The sequence below is a fragment of the Ochlerotatus camptorhynchus genome, unplaced genomic scaffold, assembly GCF_037179485.1.
Source record: "Ochlerotatus camptorhynchus isolate MF236.1 unplaced genomic scaffold, CSIRO-AGI_Acam_v1.1 ptg000467l, whole genome shotgun sequence".
Taxonomy (NCBI): Eukaryota; Metazoa; Arthropoda; class Insecta; order Diptera; family Culicidae; genus Ochlerotatus; species Ochlerotatus camptorhynchus.
The window spans coordinates 979,641-985,640 of NW_027040953.1; positions in this window are offsets into that span (position 1 = coordinate 979,641).

A 6,000-nucleotide genomic window follows, 5' to 3' on the forward strand; every position below is an offset into this window, starting at 1 on the left:
GTTAACCTACTTTTACTATACGCTCAGCGGCCTGCAGCTAGCCACTCAGCCGGTGACAGTATTGTTACTTTCTGCAAAAAGAGCGTATCTTAAATAAACGATGCACATTCAACACCACCAATGAGGGAAGGAGTCTGTGGCAAAGTCGTGCAAGTTATGACATCAATCGAGGGGTTTTTTTTTTTAGAAGACAATAGCTGTTTGCCAAAAACGAAAATGAACTGCGCCGTGGGTAGAGCGGTTTCTCAAAATGATCGCATTTGTTATGAGAAATTGCTTTTCACCGGGATCATTTGAAAAGCTAATAAGACGCTAATAAGTCTCATTGTCTAATTCGATGCAATCTCTACCAATGACCCGAAATTCAGACTCTGTTCCGAAAATGCAAAGAGATGCAGAAAGTTGCCCCGACGCAACCCTTAGGTAAGTGTGTTGAGGGTCTCTCTAAAATAGAAAGGAAAATATCAGATTTGAAATTTTGTTAACTTTCCTGCAGAGTTCTGTCAGTTAAATAATAAAAAAAAATCAAGTTGGCAATCAAACCTTCATGCCGAACACTGTCGAATACTTGTTCTATGTCTGGAACAACTCCAACTCCAGTTGAGCAGCCTTCAGATTTGTTTGAACAAATTGAATTGGTAACTCTTAGGAGTTGATGAATAGCTGAATGCCCATAGCGAAATCCAAACTACACATCTGCAAAAATTGAGTTCGTATTGACGTAAGGCATCATTTTATTCAAATATCTTATCCGGATTCAAAATTGGAACAACTTTTGCATTTTTCCATTTATCAGGAAAGTATGCCAAATGGAAAATTCCATCATCGCCTGGAGCTTTCATATTATGAAACTTTATAGTTATAAATCTAACATACATACATTTATTTGTACAACATCACATTTAAGATCAGACATAATCAACAATAGTACGCCACAATACTCGGTTTGCGGCTGCCGCTCTCCATCCTCGAGACAGAACAAGACCTTGTTGCTGACTTCAGCGATCAAGGCGTAAAAGAAGTGCGCCGTATCACACGACGGGACGGATCAGGTCGGGTCAACACGGCGACCCTCATCGGCACGTGTGCACCTGAATACATAGACATAGGGTACACGCGGTGTCGAACTCGTCCGTACTATCCGTCGCCCATGCAGTGCTGCAACTGCTGGGCGTTCGGCCATACCAAGCTCCGGTGTAGAGTTGCAAAAGCAATTTGTGGGAATTGCCCGGGTGATCATCCGATCGCCAATGACCGTCCCTGTCCCCAGAAACCCTTCTGCAGTAGCTGCAAAGCAGACAACCACGGACTGTCTAATCGCTCCTGCCCGAGTTATAAACGGGAGAATGAAATTCAACGCATCAAGGTGGACAGAGGTCTTTCGTATCCGGACGCAAGGAAAATGTACGAACAACGCAACGGAGGCAACTCCTTTGCCAATGTCACAAACGCAAGCACGCAAAACGCCCTCCTCGAAATGAGTCGGAAAATCGATGAGCTGGCGAACACGGTCAAAGAAAAGGACACTATTATCGCCCAGCTGCAAGTCGCACTCCAGTTGAATGGTTCTGGAAACACTGCCGCTGCCGCCGCAGTTAGCGCTGCCTCAGTCAATCCGTCTTTGAACGCGATTGAGGCGATGATGAAGAGACAAGCCAAACATTTTGAGTCCATGGTCCAGACCATGATGACCGTCATGATACAGACGCAACAGAAAGTACAGCAGCTGGAATCTACCATACAGATCCCCACAAGGACCGTCCTCGAGCCGACCGTCGTCCTACCTTCAGCCCCGTCATTACCTTCGCGGACCACCCCGGAGAAAGTTCAGCCCGTGTCGCAGAAAGCTCCCGAGAGAGCAGACGATTCCATCACCGTCTTAAGTGATGGCTCGATCTCGTCGGGATCCAGCAGCGATGCCACCATCACGCCAGAAAACAGCCCAAACCTAAAAATCAGCCGCAAATAAGATCCCCCATGCCATCGACTCCCGCTACATCCATTGAACAGCCCTCAACACCGCAATCATCGAAGCGACCCATCAGCCAGCTAGACCCTCCTGGTCACCCCCCTCGCATGGCCCAAGCTCCCAAAATCCAAAGATCGACTCTTGCCCGTACCTCGCCAGTCTCTCCGGAAAAAGCCACGCAAATGAAAAAAAAAGTGGAAGTAGTACGTTATACGCTGACTACTTTCAACGGCACCTCGACCCTCGCTATTCACCTTGACAACTCTAATGGTCACCTCAACACCTCCATCAACTGCCAGCCACCGTCAACCGTGCCTGTTTTTGGCCTCGGGTAGCCGGGGCACCGTTGAACCGGAAGCTATACCCCAACCGGAATCTTCGGACACCCCTCGGCGCCCGAGCCAACCAGTCGAATTAACGAGTGCTTCGGGCACGCAGGGCACCGGCAGTGCGGACGTCATAACCGAAGAAGAGCCCAGCGATAGCCCCCAGTAGTTGGGGCCCCGTCGGTGCGGACGCCATTTCCACACCGGAACTGACGATAACCCCCCTTCGCCGGGGGATGTCTGGAAGAGGGACGCACAAGGGCGGAAACGCTCATCCCCCTATGGACGAAGAGGGAGTCAAGTCTGCTTCAAGTATCGGGACGGACAAGGGCTCATCGACCCATTCCCCGAAGGACTTCGAGGGACTCGAACACGCTGTTATAACAACGACCGAAGCTGCCAAACCCAGTACGCCATCATGTAATACCTCTTCTCTCTCTGTTGGGTCATCCCTGCCCTGGGTGGGTGGAACTTCTACACCTGCCCTTGGTGGGGCTCTGTCTCATTCAGCATACAACATCAATCTGTCAGCTGGCTCCGACTATCACGATGGATCGGACACCTACGATATAGATCTACCCGTCGACCAGAGTGGCATTCACATTCGCGATGACACTAGCTCCACAATCACAGCGCGCTCGTACCCCACTCCTACGTTGCCTAAGCCAGTAAACTTTACCCTGCAGTGGAACATTAACGGGTTCCTGAACCACATTGGTGATCTAGAGCTCCTTTGCCACGACGATCCCCCCTGGGTCATTACACTCCAGGAAACTAACAAAGCGACAACCGACCAAATGGACCGCTCTCTAGGCGGTAAGTATACGTGGACAGCTAAACGGGGAAACAACTTCCGGCACTCCGTGGCCATCGGGGTTTTGAAGACGATACCTTTCCAGGTTGTCGATATGGACTCCGAGCTTCCCATACTTGGTGTCCAGCTGGCGGCACCGGCGAACATCTCCGTCGCATGTGCATACCTGCCATGCGGACGGCTGCCAAACCTGCACGATCAACTCAGCGAAGCCATAGCTAAACTACCGGAACTGCGCATCCTGGTTGGGGATCTGAACGGGCACCACCCAAGCTGGGGCAGCCCCCGCTCCGACCTTCCCCTGGTCGATATTTTCGAGAAGGAAGATATGGTGATTCTGAATGACGGTGTGCCCACGTACGTCACTGCTGTCAGCCGCTGCTTTGCCGGAAAAACTCAGTGGAGCGCGAACACTGATCTCTATGGTAGTGACCACTACCCCATCAAAGTTCAAATTTCGACCGCCATCTCTCCGATGACAACACGGAGGCCCCGATGGCGCTATGAACAAGCGGACTGGGATAGCTATGGTGAAGCCTTTCAGTCCTTGTTACTACAGCGTAATCCGAACAGCATTGAAGACTTTTCAGAAGTGGTATACGAAGCAGCAACAGCAACCATTCCAAAGACCAGCAGCGTTCCGGGGCGAAAAGCGCTACGCTGGTGGAATGAAGATACGAGGAAAGCCGTTAAAGCCCGGCGTAAAGCACTTCGCCGTGTAAAGCGATCGCGATGACGCTCTCCGTCACTACCATGAGTCGCACAATCAATGCCGGCAAGAAATCCGTGTCGCCAAACGAACCAGCTGGATGGACTTTCTGGAAGGAATGAATTCGTCACAGTCTTCGGCCGACTTATGGAGGCAAGTCAACGCCCTCAGTGGGAAACGGCGCATGACACCGCTCCACGTAGAGATTAACGGTGAAGCTGTTTCTGACCCTGCAATTGTAGCGGACGAACTCGGCTCGTACTTTGCCGATCTCGCAGCCATCGAGAAGTACGAAGACGAATTCAAGCGGAAAGCTAAGCCTTCGACGTCATCCATTGCAAGTTTTTCTGTTTCTTCTGACGCTGGAAACTCGGACATCAACCAGGCATTCTCCTGGCAGGAATTGCAGCATGCCCTCCGCTGCAGCAACGGAAAGTCGGTGGGTCCCGACGAAATCGGGTACCCTCTACTCAAGAGGTTACCAACGCCAGGCCAGCTACGGATGCTGGAGCTTTTCAACAAGCTCTGGCTCACCAACTCGTATCCAGCGTCGTGGAAAGAGAGCTTAGTCATCCCCATCCCAAAAGCCAATGAAACAACCCGTGAAGCTAGCAAATTCCGGCCAATAGCCTTGACATGCTGTATGGCCAAGGTCCTGGAGCGAATGGTCAACAGGAGGCTAAAGCATTTCCTTGAAGCCGAAAACCTGCTAGACCATCGACAGCACGCCTTCCATCAAGGGTACGGAACGTCAACTTATTTTGCAACATTAGGGGAGGTCCTCAAGAGTGCCAACGATAGCGGTCTCCACACCGAGATCGTCTCGCTGGATATATCGAAGGCCTTCAACAGGACGTGGACGCCCCTCGTCTTAGAGCAGCTTGTCAACTGGGGGCTGTGTGGACCCATGGTCCACTTCATCAAAAATTTCCTGACCGATCGCTCTTTCAGAGTCGCAGTGGGCAACACGAGGTCCCAGCTTTTCAGAGAAGAGACGGGCGTCCCTCAAGGTTCAGTTATCGCCGTTACCCTCTTCCTTGTGGCCATGAACGGAGTTTTCGGAGGACTGCCGAAAAATGTTTACATTTTCGTGTATGCTGACGATGTACTTATCGTAACTACCGGCCCAACAGCAGCACGCAACAGGATCAAGGCCCAGGCAGCAGTCTCCGCTGTACCCAGGTGGGCCAGCGCGGTAGGTTTCCAGCTTTCGGCCACGAAAAGCGTCAGGTGCCACGTGTGTCCATCCCGGCACCGTGTCAGCGGGCCACCTATTAAAGTTCAAAGCCAGCCCATACCACTGAAGAAGACGGTCCGTATTCTGGGGGTACTTGTTGACCGGTCCCTCAACTTCGAGCAGCACTTTAAGGCGATCAAGAACAACTGCCGCAGTAGGATCAACTTGATCCGCACTATCTCTCGCCCCCACCGGTCTAACAATCGTGATACTCGTTTCCGGGTTTCAAGAGCCGTCATCGATAGTCACCTATTGTACGGTCTTGAGATGAAGTGCATCGCCACCGAAAAGCTCGTGCAGATACTAGCACCAACTTTTAACACCTACGTTCGGATTGTCTCCGGTCTTCTTCCGTCATTCTGCCCTCCCGCCATCGTATAACCGCAGCAATTGCAACGAAAGCCGCTGCCTTTACCGCAATGACCTCCGGAAATGACAGGATCTTTCTCCTCGATGAGGGGAACAGACTCCTCCGCATGACTGCCAATTCGGAGCTCCCCCCAGTGGCCAAGGTCCACTGGTACGGAGACAAAAGTTGGCGCATACCTCCACCAGAAATCGATAGTCGGATAAAAAGCAGGTTCAAGGCTGGAGATAACTCTGCAGCGCTGAAGAGAACAATAGCCGAACTGCTAGGCTCGGACTATCCAACCCATGCCCACATATACACAGACGGATCGCTTTCCCGAGCCGGGGTCGGAATTGGAGTAGCCAGAATTTCAGCACCGATGAGTAGCAGCCTACCGCCACAATGCTCGGTTTTCTCCGCTGAAGCTGCGGCCATCTTTGTTGCCGTTACAACACCCTCGGACCGGCCCATACTGGTGCTATCCGATTCGTACAGCGTGATACAAGCCCTTACATCGGAGACCATGACTCACCCCTGGATACAGGGTATTGTGGAGGCCACACCTCCGAACACGGTGTTTTCCTGGATACCTGGGC